The following is a 13,538-nucleotide window of genomic DNA, read 5'->3' on the forward strand; positions in this document are numbered from 1 at the left end:
GAAGGCTTAGGAGGACCTGGTTGGGGGGGGAGGATGCTGGGGGGGGAGTGCGGGGGCTGCTGGCCTTTCCAGGTCGGAGGGGAGGTGGGGCTGGCTGGGTTTAATCCCTGGAAATCTCCCTGCCACTCAGAGCCTGGGAGAACCAAGCCCAGCTGACCAGAAGACAGAGACAACCTTTGAGGTGGGGATGGTGGGGACCACCCTCATCTCCAGTCACTATTTCCTGTTTGGTAAGGACTGCAGCTAAGTCAGAAGCCCTCTATGGCAAACAGACGGACCAGGGTTCAAATCTTGGCTCCACCCACTCAGGAGCTCTGTGTGACCTTCAGCAAGGCCAGTGACTTCAGCCTCAGAATCCGCATCTGTAACACAGGCCATCGGCTCCTCTTCATGAGCTTTTTGCAAAGTTAACAGATCCTGTATGCAAAGACCTGGGGTAGCACCTGGTCCACAATGGGGCCTTCATGGATTATTGTTGTCAATATATTTTACAATAATAATCATTGATTCTATTTGTAGAACACATTAGGCTCAGGGAAATGTTATATCCATTTTCTCATTACGTGCCTTGCTAATTTTTGTATTTTTAGTAGAGTTTAGTAGGGTTTTGCCATGTTGGCCAGGCTGGTCTTGAACTCCTGGCCTCAAGTGATCCGCCTGCCTCGGCCTCCCAAAGTGCTGGGATTACAGGCATGAGTCACCGCATCTGTCCATTATTGCAGTCCTTGATTTAGGCAGGCTGGGGTAGATAGCCCCACTTTTTAGATAAGGACGCTGAGGCCCAGGGAAGTTGGCTTTCTTGCCCGAGGGGGTCACATGATAAGATGGTGGTGCTGACTGAAGGAAGCAAGTCTCCTGACTCCCAGCTCAGTGCTCTTTCAAACTCAAAAACAAACACAGAAATAGCCCCCACGCTATCAGGACTAGCCCGACATCCAGCCCCAGACCCATGGCAGACATCACTAATCCATGGCAGCACTGCATCTCTCCCTTCCGAGCCTGGGCAAGGCCTCAGAATCCTCCTCAACACAGAGAAGGTGTTTGAGATGAGACTCATGTGGAACCAGATGTCCTGAGAGGGCTGTGGGTTCAGGTCCTACCTCTGGCCCAAACTTGCATGACTTTGGGCAAAAGCCTTCCCCTCTCTGGGTCTCCTGATCCCCAGTGGTGAAATAAGGGGGACACTTAATGGTTCTTGATTCTCTGAGGGGGTCTCCCAGGTGGAAGGGACACCCCCCCCACTTCCTGGTTCCTGTCCCAACTCCCCTACAGCCAATCCCTCTGAACCTTCCCCAGCTCCATCCACAAATACTGACCTAGATCCTACTATGTGCCAGTGACTATGTATGTATGTGACTCTGGAGGCTGAGGCAGGAGAATTGCCTGAACCCAGGAAGTGAAGGTTGCAGTGGGCCAAGATCGCACCTCTGCACTCCAGCTTGGGCGTTGGAGTGAGACTGCGTGATGGGGACACAGCGGTGAAGAAATGACAAAGGGGCTCTCCCCTCCCAGAGCTGAGTCTAGACAGGGAGATAGAAAATAAACATCATCCAGTCCAGGTGCGGTGGCTCACACCTGTAATCCCAGCACTTTGGGAGGCCGAGGTAGGTGGATCACCTGAGGCCAGGAGTTCGAGGCCAACCTGGCCAACATGGTTAAACCCCGTCTCTACTGAAAAAAAAAAAAAAAAAATTATCCGGGCATGGTGGTATGTGCCTATAATTCCAGCTACTCAGGAGGCTGAGGCAGGAGAATCACTGGAGCCCTGGAGGCGGAGGTTGCAGTGAGCCAAGATCACACCCTTGCATTCCAGCAACAGTCTATCTCAAAAATAAAAATAAAAAATAAGAAAATAAACGTCATCCTACAAGTGCTCAGAGAGCTGCCAACAGCAGTAAGCACTGGAGAGAGGGAAAGCGAAACAAAAGGGTGGTGCTCTGGGGAAAATAACCTCAGATCGAGTAGTCAGGGAGGGCTCTTCCGAGGGGGTGACATTTAAGCTGAGACTGGAAGTATGAGAACAAACCAGAAAGCAAAAGGAAGAATGTTCAGACAGAAGGAACGGCTTGGATCAATGCCTTGAAATGAGGAATAGCTTGGCATCTTCAACTAACCAAGAGGAGACTAAAGTGCCCAGAAGGGCATGAGGGTGGGGTGCAGTTGGGGACTTGGCAGGATTCCGTCCCTGAGGCCACCTGGACCTCCTCAGCCCTACACATGCCTCGCCCACTCCTCTGGCCTCCTTGCTCCCCTAGGCCTGCCCCAGAGAGAGACTCAGGTAGTGGGGGGCGGGGCTGGGTGAATTACAAGGTTACACGTGTTTCTTCTTTCCCCTTTTCTCCAGGAGGAGCATAAAGAGCTCTTTCTTTTCTGCTTATTAATAGCTCTGATTAAATTATCTCTGAAAAACCTACGTGGTGTGCACCAATGGGGGCTCGGTTCCCTCTGGGCTCTGGCCTAGATCACAGCAATGAGGGCAGGTGAGGCAACTGGGGGTGGGGTGGGAGGCTGGGGCGGGCCTGCCTCCTCCTCCTGGATGAATGCCCCGCCTCTGCCTCTCCCCAGCCCCAGCTTGGCCTCTCACCCACCTCTGCTCTCATGGCTCCCTCACTTGGAACGCTAGGACTGTGCATGGGTTGTTCCCTCCGTCAGGAGCCCTGTTCCCTCACCTCTGCCCTGGGCTACCTCCTACCCATTTTTCCCAGGGTAGCTGACTTGCCTTTTTTTTTTTTTTTTTGAGACAGAGTCTCACTCTGTCGCACAGGCTGGAGTATAGCGGCACGATCTTGGTTCACTGCAACCTCCACGTCCTGGGTTCAAGTGAGTCTCCTGCCCCAGCCTCCAGAGTAGCTAGGACTACAGGCACACACCACCATGCCCAGCTAATGTTTATATTTTTAGTAGAGATGGGGTTTCACCATGTTGGCCAGACTGGTCTCGATCTCTTGACCTCGTGATCCACCAGCCTAGGCCTCCCAGAGTGCTGGGATTCCAGGCGTGAGCCACCTTGCCTGGCTGCTGACTTGCCTTTTTACCATCACCAGCCCTCCACTGAGTCAGGTGCCCGCTCCAGGTTGTCCCCTCTCCTGGTACCCTGAATGACACCTGTTTGTTGCTTTCTCTGTCCCCCGTGAACCCTGAGTTCCAAGAAGCCTATGTCTTGATCTGAGTCACTGCTGAATTCCCAGTATCAAGCACAGGGCAGAGAGTTAGAAAAGGTTGAATGAATGAGGGAATTAGCGGACTTAAAGGCGGAATGCTTAGTTCAGTGAGTGAGAATAGAGAAGGGCAAGGCGAGGACGGGTGCAGTGGCTCAAGTCAGTAATCCCAGCACTTTGGGAGGCCAAGGTGGGAGGATCACTTGAGCCTAGGAGTTTGAGAACAGCCTGGGCAAAATAGCAAGAGCCTAGATCTACAACAAATTTAAAAATTAGTTGGGTGTGGGGGCGTGCACTTTGTAGTCCTAGCTACTCAGGAGGCTAAGGTGGGAGGATCACTTGAGCCCAGGGGTTCAAAGTTGCAGTGAACTATGATGGTGCCACTGCACTCCAGCTCAAAAAAAAAAAAAAAAAAAAAACCAAAACAGAGAAGAGCAAGACCGACTTCACACACATGGGAGGGTGGGAGCAAAAATTCCACGCTCTGGGCCGCTTGAGCGATGCCTTGATTAATTGAGATGGCAATTAATCCTATTTCAAGGATGGGGGAAACTGAGGAACAGAGAAGCTGAGTTATATGGCTAGTAGCCCAGTCGGCCTGACTCCACTCCCTTCTCCTCTTCATTCTCCCCCTCTTCATGAAAACAAAACAAAAACTTGGGCCACATTCATTCAGTGATTCAGAGATTAAGTCAACAAACCTTCACTGAGTGCTGACTGCATGTCAGGCCAGTGCTAGGAATAAAATGGTCTGAATGCAGCCTCTGCCCTGGAAAAGCCCTCAGGTCAGTGGGAAGCCTGACGAAGAAGCGGGCCATTATAACACATACTGGACACATCTGTGAAGGGAAAAGTGCTCCAACCTGGAGCCGGGTAGTCAGGGAAGGCTTCCTGGAAGAGACAGCACTCTGGCTGAACTCTGATGGAGGAGCAAGAGTTAGCTACATGGAGGGAGAGCATTCTAGGTAGAAGGGACAGCATAAGCAAAGGCCTGGAAGTGAGAAAGACACGCGCAAGGATATGCAGGTATTTCAGCAAGGTTGGTGTGTGGGAGGCAAACAAGAACAGTGAGGGATGAGATGCCCTCTGCCCCCTGGCCCCTCCAGAGCTCTTGGACCCCTGGCCAGAGCCAGTGTTCTGAGGCTGGGCTGCCTGGTGGTTTCATGGACCGTGGCAAATCCATCTTGACACCGTCTCCAATCACATAATACAGTTATTGGACTAGACCAAGAGCAAAGGCACGAGGGTCTGACCTCAGGGAGTTGGACGTGTAGGGGTGGGGGGCTCTGGGAGTGTGGTGATCGGGGCAGAATATCTTATGGGGCATTCACCTGCCTGGAGGGCCGTGACAGGCACCTAGAAGGCTCTGAGCTCTCCAGCTGGACAGCTGCCTTGGAGCCTGCCGCTTTCAGAAATTCCACCATGAGCCCATCATGGACTCATAGAGCTTCAGAGATGGTGGGGCCTTTTGAGATCTTCTCCCCTGGGGTTGTCAGCCCTGGCTGTATCAGGAATCACACAGGAGCTTTGAGAACTGCTGCCCCACCCGGCCGAGGGGGAGCGCTGGGGTTTGGCTCCTACCCTCCACTTCATGGCAGGGGAAACCGACGTCCAGAGAGGAGAGAAGAAACTCCCCTCAAGGTCACACACAGTCAAACAGTGGCTGCCAGAAGGTGCAGTAAATCAAGGTCAGGGCTCTGGGCTTTGGTTCCGTCATTTGTGTGACCTTGGGTAAGTCACGTGGCCTTCCTCTGCTGTAAGATGTGCATAGTAATTGTATATACCTTACAGAGTTTCTGTGCGGGTAAAAGGAGATATGTGACAGAAATAATACTGAGCACATGCCCGGCACACAGTAGGTGTGAAGTCATGGTGACCTATAAGGAAAAAAATCCCAAACTTTGGACAGGCTTTGGTAAGACCTGCTGCCTTCCTCTCCTCTTCGCGATCTCTCTCACTTCCCAGGGTTTGGTTGTTACTGTCCCTCGCCCTGTCTTCGGCTGAAGTCGTCTCCCCACCTGCCCACACCCTGGGTCCACCCAGTGAGTCGCCCCCCAGGCCGCCCTACCTGAAGTCCCCGCAGCCCTGGCAGCTGGTGGGAGCGGGAAGCAGCTGGCAGCGGATCACATTTCCAGGTAAATCCCCACCCCGACCTTCAACATGGGGAGGGAAGGGAAGGAGATGGGAGCGGCCGCGGAGAAATAGAGCGGGGCTGCTGGGAACCGCGGGCGAAGCAGCCGCTCAGAGGCCTGAAATAGGGCCAGCTCCTGCCCTAGATAATGCGGCTGGTGGCCTACTTGGGCCGGCCCTGGAGGTCCGCCGCGGGCGCCTCTCCCGGCAGGGTGGGTTGACTCCTGAAAGTAGGCTAGGTCCAGTCTATAATCAGCCCGTCCGCTGGATACACTCCCCAGGGTCTCCAAAGCCCTCCAATCCGGGTGAGTACAGCGGGCATTTATTGAGCACTTAATGGGTGTTTTGAGTCCTTTACACGCAAGAATTCATTTTGCCCTCAAAACTACCCTGTAAGGTAGGAATTATGATACCCCTCATTTCACAGACAAGAAACTGAGGCACAGACCCTTGAAGATAAATGGCAAGACCAACAGCCAGCAAGGGTGGGGCTGGAGTTCCCACCCAGTTCAGTGGGACTCCAGGTATGAGTCCCACATAGCCTGAGGGGTGGGGGAGTCTGGCTGCTGCTCTGCATTTTTGGGGGGATCTTTGTTATTATCCCAGAAAGCTGGCTTCCTACATTGCTGTGTGATGGACACGTGGTAACTGAGGGAAGTACCCCCACGCAGGACTCAATTTCCCCTCTGTAAATGAGACTGCTAGATGGGCCACCCCATGGGCTGCAAGAACCCAGGAAGCTTCTTTAAAAGTGAAAGGCAAAGCACAGTATTGTTTGATAGATTCATATTTGAACCCCAGGTTGACGTCAAACTCTGCCTCAGTTTCCCCATCTATTATGCGGGGGGAGAAGGCTAGCGCCTGTCTTCTGTGGGCGTGGGGTAAGTCTAGAATGTTTAGTTGCAAATTGCTCAGTGCTGTGCTGGGTAAGCACTCCGCAGATCACAGCTGTGATGCCAAAAACACATCACTGCTAAAAATAAGCCTTAGGACAAAAACATCCAGGACCATGTCACTTCATATCTCCTAACCTCAGTTTCCTCCGTAAGTTGGAAGTATAATAATAGTACCTACTATATCAGTTTTCTCATCTGTAAAATGGGGGTGATAATAATACTCTCTCACACTGTTGTTGTGAGGATTAGGTAAAGTACTTTGCTACATATTAGCTACCGTTGTTTTTTGTGATTATTTTTAACAAATTCCTCATAGGGTTGGTTGTTGTCAAGATTAAATAAAATAAGGCCGATAGTGCACTTATACAGTGTCTTGTCCCAAATATGTTATCAATAAATGACACTGGTTTGCCACCCTTACTTCCTCGGCAAAGGGACTACAAATACCAGCATGCCCTGCGCCTCCAGTCGGGGCCCCTCCGCCCGGCGCCGGCGCTCAGCATGCCGGGAGTTGCAGTCCTCGCGTGGTGGGTTCCGCCTCGTCCCTTCTTGGGGGAGGAGGTTGGAGAGCCGCCCTGCCGGCCTTTGAATTTTGCCGCGAAAAGCGCGCGTGGCGGCCCCCGGCTCCGCCCCCCGCAGGACGCGGCGCCGCGTCACCCTGGTAACCGCCTCTCAGCCGCCGCTGATTGGGCCGGGCCTCGGGGGGCGGGCGGGGGACCAGACGCGGGGGCTGCTCCTGGCGCTCGCGCCTGTCAGTCGGGCCGGAGCGGAGCAGCGGGTAGGACTGCCTGGCCGGCGGCTCTGCGGAGAGGCTGCGCCCGCCGGCCGGGGTAGGCGGTCAGCCGGGCCCGCCGCCTGCGGGGCGCGGGGCGCGGGGCGCGGCGCGCGGCACCCTTGCCTGAGGCGAGGCGAGGCTAGGCGCCGGCGCGCGCCAGGCGACGCGAGGCTGCGGCCCCGGGAGCCCCGGCGCGCCGCCCGGGGCCATGGGCGCGTGAGAGCCCAGCGCGCGCGGTCCCTGCTGCAGGTAGCGAGCTCGCACACCCGGTGCACCGTCCCCTGGGCCGTCCCTGTGTCCGCCCTGCGCCACTGGGATCGGCTGTTTCTCAGCGCCGAGGCCCCCGAGGCTGCATCCGAGCTTGCGTAGCCCGCTGCCGCCGCCGCCGCCGCCGCAGCTCGCCGGCTTCCCCTCCCCCCACACCCGGGGCTCAGAGCAGGAGGAGGAGGGGCCAGTGCATTCTCGCCGCTGCTCTTTGCAACCTGCGAGGGCCGGTGCATGTCCGGCGAGGAGCCAGGGCCGCTGCGGGTGCGTGCACCCCCCGGAGAAGACAATCCCCCCACCTCCGGGCGAACCAGGGGGCTGCAAGCCGCGGGCGGGCGGGCGAGCGAGAGGAAGCAACAAAGACAGACTGCAGCTGGGGCTGGCGAAAGGGGCCGCGGCCAGCAGGGCTCCCACCGCGGGCGAAGAGGGCGCCCTGGGAGCGGCGCGGGCAGAGCTGCAGCCTTGAGCCGGGCCCCGAGGGGAGGAGCAGCGCCGCCCGCCGGACGCGGTGATCTCGGGCCCCGGTGAGGATGCGTCGCCTGACCGCCCTCGCGGCCCCCGTCAGGAGCGGGCGTGATCCCCGCTGAGCTGAGACCCCCCCAACCCCCACCCCTACTTCGGACGGAGCGGGCCGGCGCCGGGATAGCCCTCACCAACAGCGCCCCTTCCCACCCGGAGAGAGACATTGGCCCCCAAGGGGGGCTTCCTCAGGCAGCCTCTGCCACCCCTGCATGGCTGCGACCCACCGAGCGGAGCGTTGTGGTAGCTGAGACCTGGTGCCCTTCGACGGCGTGGCTGATTCGGTGAGTTGCGCGGGGCGGGGTTCTACGCTGGAGCTGGGGTCATCCCCTGGCATTGGACAGAAGAGGCCCTAGGCTGTTTGGGGCCCTGAAGCAGTGATAAACCTTGTCTGCCCCCTTTCTTCCCTCCGAACACAACTTGTTCAGACGGGCCAGTCGACGGGAGTGGAGGTTGGGGGGCCCGTTTGCATTCCCCGGGGCTCTGGGCGAGTTGGTTGCCAGAGAGGAAAGGTCACCCCACTCGGAAAGCTAACAAAGGTAGCATCTCTGTCATTTGAAAATTCCCCGGAAACTCCAGTGTCTTGAAAGGACTGGGGGTTGGGGGACCCCCAGGATAGGAAAACGTCGAGGGTTTCCCGAACAACCTCTGAGATCTTCAAGGGAAATCAGCGCAGAGGAGGATTCCAGACACGCAGGTGGCCGCGTTTGAGGATTGTGCCCCATGGGGCTAGACCTTAGCAGGGCCCTCCTTCAGACCACGTTCCCACAGATAACTCGCAAGGACGGCAGGTGCCCCAGAGGGGGTACGACATGACGTCAAGGCTCAGCCTCTGATGTCACCGGGGTTGCCGTGGCAACGCCACTTGCCTTGACCCAGGGCTGGAGGGGGCGGGGTCGTGGTAACCAGGGACGGGGCTGGATGCCTTAGGGTACTGGAGGAGTGAAGGCAGACTCCCCCCCCCCCCGCCCCTCCATTACAGTCCTGACCTAAATCCTTAGCGCCCCATGAGGTGGGGGAGGAAGGCAGTGCCAGCTGTCCCTGCTGATGCTCCTCCCCCCCAAGGACAGGTGTTCAGAGCTTTGCCCATGTAACCTGGCAGTGCCTGGGGGCTCAGGCCTCTGAGACAGAGCAACTTTCTGTTTTCAAAAGAGATGCTATTGAAGAGACCTCCCTGAGCCCCATCACATACCCAGCTGGCGGGCTGAAGTTCCCAGGGTCCCCAGAGAGATGTGGGCCTCCAGCCTTCCAACAGGCCACTTTTGCTCTGGAAAATGTGGGTGCCCTGCCCCCAGCCAGGGAAGGTGCAGTGGAGCTGCTGCCTGCTGCACCTTCCAGTCCAGGGGCTCCCCATGCCGTTCTACCCTAAGGTCAGGGGCCTTGGCCAACCTGGAACTCCTGACTGCCCCCTGCCCCTTCTGGTGTTTAAGAGGATTTCAACAAGCATATTGTGAGGCTCCTTAAGTGAGTGGAGGGCAAATGAGGCCCATCAGTGCCAAGCTCTAAATAAACTGTCTCTGCCAGGGTGCCCCCCCACCGACACACACCCCAGTACTGGCCCTGTTCCCTGCAAAGGCCCAGAGAACACCCAGCCAGCATCCTGTTGCTGGCCCTGGGATTCGTCTACGTCCCTTCCAGCAATTATTGCCAGTGTCGGATGTTGGTGAAACTGCTGTGATCACATTTCTAGGAAAAGGCTCGAAAACTGTGTCATTGCTTCAGCAGTGTGGGGCAGGGTAAGAGCAGAGAAATGTGTGTGTACGCGGGTCCGTAGGAGAAGCCAGGCCCCAGACTCTGCAGCGAGCATCTTCCCTGTTCTCCTACCAGGCTCTCTAGCTAGATTAACAGGTCAATAAATATCAGTGGAGCTGCTTTTGGGGGCTTGGCAGGGAGATGGTATTTCCAGCTGAAATGGTGTCGTTAAACACACAAGCTTCCAGGGACAGAGGAGCAACAGCAGATTGGGGGAGAACCAGGAGAGGTGGGCAGAAGGGCTGTTTGCACTGCCTCTCGAAGCTTCCCAGTTTAGAAACAAACTTGGAGTGCGCGCCAGAGATTCACAAACACAGGCAGTTGGAGGCCCTCCGCCGAGTATTTACGCTTCCACAGCCAAGGCGGAGGGAAAGGCTGTCAGAATTGGGCAATTCCTTCTGTTCCCTTCCCTCATCTCCCTGGGCTTGGCAATCGGTGTGCCAGACGATGAGCAGGAGGGAGTGCCAGCTTTCTCAGCGTCTCCCTATATGCCAGGCGTTTTACGCGATCTCAGTTACTCCTTGGATCTGTTCACGTGCTGTGGCCCATTTTATAGATACAGAAACTGAGGCTTAAACAGAGGAAGTGATGGGCTACAGGTGATCAGCCAGGCAGCTGCAGAGTTTCGGCCCTGAATTGCCCTGGCTCCAGAGTCCTTGGGTCTTACCACCTTTTCCCACGGGGTTAGGGGTCACCCCTACTTATTGGACAGAGGTCCCTGCAGGCATCAGGGGCTGTCAGCCATGGAGGGGGAGTCTGGCCACACCAAGATGTTTTGTCCACACCAAAAGGCAGGTTTGAATCCTTGTTTCCTATGACCTACAGGTCAGCGTTGAGCAGAGTAACAACTTCCGCACCGGCCTTGTGGTCTGTCTGCTTCCCTCACCCCCAGGACTCCTTTCTCCAGCACTAGGGGAAGGAAGGTGTGGTTTGAAACTGGCTCCTTGTCATCTGCCCTATGGGCTTGCTTGAAGGGAGGTGGTGGGGCTGCCCCTGGCCGCCCCAGGGACCTTCTTGGGATATAGATGAGCAAGGGCAACTTTAGTAGATGAGGTTCCTGACCCAGCCCAAGGGTCGGGAAGCCCTAGAGGAGAGGTGCCACGTGAGTTACGAAGAGGACAAACAGGAATGTGCTGGTCAGGAGTGAAGACTGTTCTGGGTGGCAGGAGTGGCTCTGGAGCAGCCAGTGATGTGTGTGGGCCCTGGTGCCTGATGAGGGAAGGGGCGGCCGTGGGTGGCTGTGTCCTGGAGCCTCAGGTGGATGGGGAAGGTTGAAGCAGGGCAGAGAATCCAGCGATCCCCCTTGACAAGGACAGTAGCCCTGGATGTCCCTTCCTGTAAGCGTGGAAGAGGCCTGTTGGGCTCTGGGGGCAGTCTCCTCTCTCAAGGTTGGCCCCACCCCCACTCCCAATAATCCTTCTCACTTGTCTAATTCCTGTAAGCACATCCATCCCCTGTCCCTTCTGAGCCTTAGCGTTGCTCTGGACTAAACCGGAACTGGGCTGGGCTGCTGAACCCCCTTGATGAGAAACTTGAGGCACCCTGGTGATGGGCAGTGGCTCCTGGTTAGGTACCAGGCTCTGGCATGGGTTGGGCCTAGATCGTACTCTCAGCCTGCTACTTGCAGGCTGTGTGACCTCGGGTGAGTACCGTTGCCTCTCTGAGCGTCAGTTTACTCAAATGTGAGAAGGAGCTGACCATAGCACTTACTGCCCAGGGTCTGGCCAGGATTCAAGGAGGGCCTAGCACAGCTCACAGTATACAGTAAGTACCCCATAAATGCATGCTGTCATGGCTACTGTTACCTCCTCCTCAGAACAGAGCCTTGAGTGACTCTCTCAGTCCCTTGGAGCCAAAGGTTGAAGACCCCAGTTGCAGGGAGAGGCGGGAACCCTACCAGCTGCCTCTGCCAGGGACTCCCCTGTCCACTGAGGCACCTGCTCACCTACCCACCCACCCACATGGTGAGCACTCCTGGCTCCCCTCTGAGCTCCTGAGGGGGGCTGGGGCTTGGCCGAGGTCCCTCCCCAACCTCCTTCCAGCCCCCTCTGCCTTCCCATCCCTCACAAACCGGAGGAAGCCAGCGAAGCAGCTCATATTCATGAACTGTAATTCAATCAGGGGGCGATTCCTCTGGGCTTGGGGCGGGGGTGAGAACGAGGAGGCGCGCACAAAAGGGCCGCTTTATTACCTCCCGCGGGCCGGGAATTGCTGCTCTCCCCCAGCAGCGGCCGGAGCCGCCTTTATTGTGTTAACCCATTTGCGTGTCAAGAGCTATTGTGCGCTTTCTCTGCCTGTGCGTGGCGGGCCGCGGGAGGAGGGCTGCGGTGCCGGCCGGTCACCTCCGCGGGCGCCGCCCGCCGCCCTGATTGGTTGCTAAGTGATTTGCATCCAAGGTAATCACTTTTATCTCAGAAGGATGTCGACTATAATTATAAGCTACCGACATCTTTTGAAATCTGCCTAATGACTATTTTAGTCTGCACGGGCTGGGGGTGGGGAGGGGATTCAGGAGAGGGTACAGGCTGGGAAGAGGGATGGATGCCTTCCACCTGGACTCTTGATTGCTTAGTTGAGAAATATCAGAGTGCCTACTGCATGGGTCAAACAAAAGATGGGGTCCCTGTGGTGGGGGCTTGCATTCCTGTGGGCAGAGTTAGTGCCACTTCAGAGATAGGGAAACGGAGGCCCTGGGGAAGGGGCGACCTGCCCAGACCACACAGCCAATACGCAGCCACCATCTGGGTCTCTCTGATCCCAAACTCATGCCCTGGCCACTCCAGTGGCCACAGTCAGGAATAATGTAATCATACCTGGACACAGGTCACCAGTTTGGTACCTCTAGGGTTTACATCCTAACCCTAAGAAATGCATGTGCTGGCACTACCCTGTTTTGCTGAAAAGCAGAGGCCCAGAGAAAGTATTATGTTTTGCTACTTGAGGTCACACAGCCAGGGAGGGAGTGGTAGAAGTATGAGGTTTGTTAGCAGCCAGAGATGGGAAGGCTCAGGCAGGGTTCCAGCTTCCCCTCCTCTTCCCACCCCCTCGTGGTTCCATTCAGTAAAGCCAGGCATTAGGTAACAACTGAGCCAGGACACCCTGTCGCCCCTGTCCTGGTGGCCAAGTGATAAGGAATCAGATGGCCCACAGCCTCTAGAGGGAGTAAGATGAGTCTGCAGCTAACTTGAATTCTAGACAGGGCAAAGCAGAGCTGGAGGAGAGACACCATGGAGGGAAAACCTGCAGCTGGTCTTGGAGGGCTTCCTGACAGAGGGGGCTGTGCACTGTGCCCTGAGGACAGAGTGGCTCTGCCCAGCATGGAGTGAATGGGGGTGTCTCTGGCAGAGGGAGTTCCGAGATCCAGGCACGTGACCAGAAAGGGCAGAGGGAGCGTATGAGATTGTGGAGGTGAAAGGGACATAAACTAGGAGAGTGTGCAGGGGGCATCAGGTGCTGGGCTAAGGATGCTATGAGGTCCAGTGGAAGAGGGAAGCCAGTGATGGTGTCAGAGGCAGGGGCCAGCTAAGATCCCAGCTTAGAGGCCAGCAGAGAGCTTGGGAGTTGCAGACCTGGGCTCCAACCCGGTTCGAGACAGCCCCTGTGCTCTCACTGGCTGTGTCCTCAGACAAATCATTTTACCCCTCTGAGCCTCAGTTTCCTCTTTTGTTCAGAAGGGTAACAACAGCTTTCTCATGGGCTTGTGGGTGAGGTGAGCTTGCCTGTGCAGAGTACTTGGGGGCTTAGCTGAGCCTATCAGAGCTGGGTGGGCTGGGCTTGAGTACAGGCCCCAGGCCAATCCTCCTGGCCCCACAGCAAGCCAGCGTCCCAGCCACAGCAGCTGTTTGGGGCCCTGGGAGCCCCTGCTATTGTGCAGAGGGCACAGGGGACAAAGGCCTGGGAGGTCAGGGGGTGAGGCTGAGACTGGCTGTGAACAGGCTCCCGGGGACTGGGACTTAATGACGCAGAACTTAATGACCCAGAGTCTGTGGGGAGGGGGGCCTCCCTTGGAGGAGGAGGGAGGTCCAGCCACCAGCTGTCTGCTCC

At 56.6% G+C, this 13,538-nt stretch overlaps 1 protein-coding gene across 2 annotated transcripts in view; it reads left to right on the plus strand.

The window, feature by feature from the left end:
• The first annotated feature begins 6,938 nt into the window (after positions 1 to 6,938).
• The window catches only part of FAM222A (family with sequence similarity 222 member A), a 55,509-nt gene continuing 48,909 nt past the window's right edge, over positions 6,939 to 13,538 (plus strand). Inside the window, exon 1 of one of the 2 annotated variants that reach the window (XM_032301137.1) lies at positions 6,939 to 8,026. The gene's annotated coding sequence lies outside the window, so the exon portion shown is untranslated. The remainder of the gene's footprint in view (positions 8,027 to 13,538) is intronic. The other variant, XM_032301142.1, reaches the window with a different exon arrangement.

This window comes from Sapajus apella, unplaced genomic scaffold (assembly GCF_009761245.1).
Source record: "Sapajus apella isolate SASKATOON/1434 unplaced genomic scaffold, GSC_monkey_1.0 scaffold2, whole genome shotgun sequence".
Taxonomy (NCBI): Eukaryota; Metazoa; Chordata; class Mammalia; order Primates; family Cebidae; genus Sapajus; species Sapajus apella.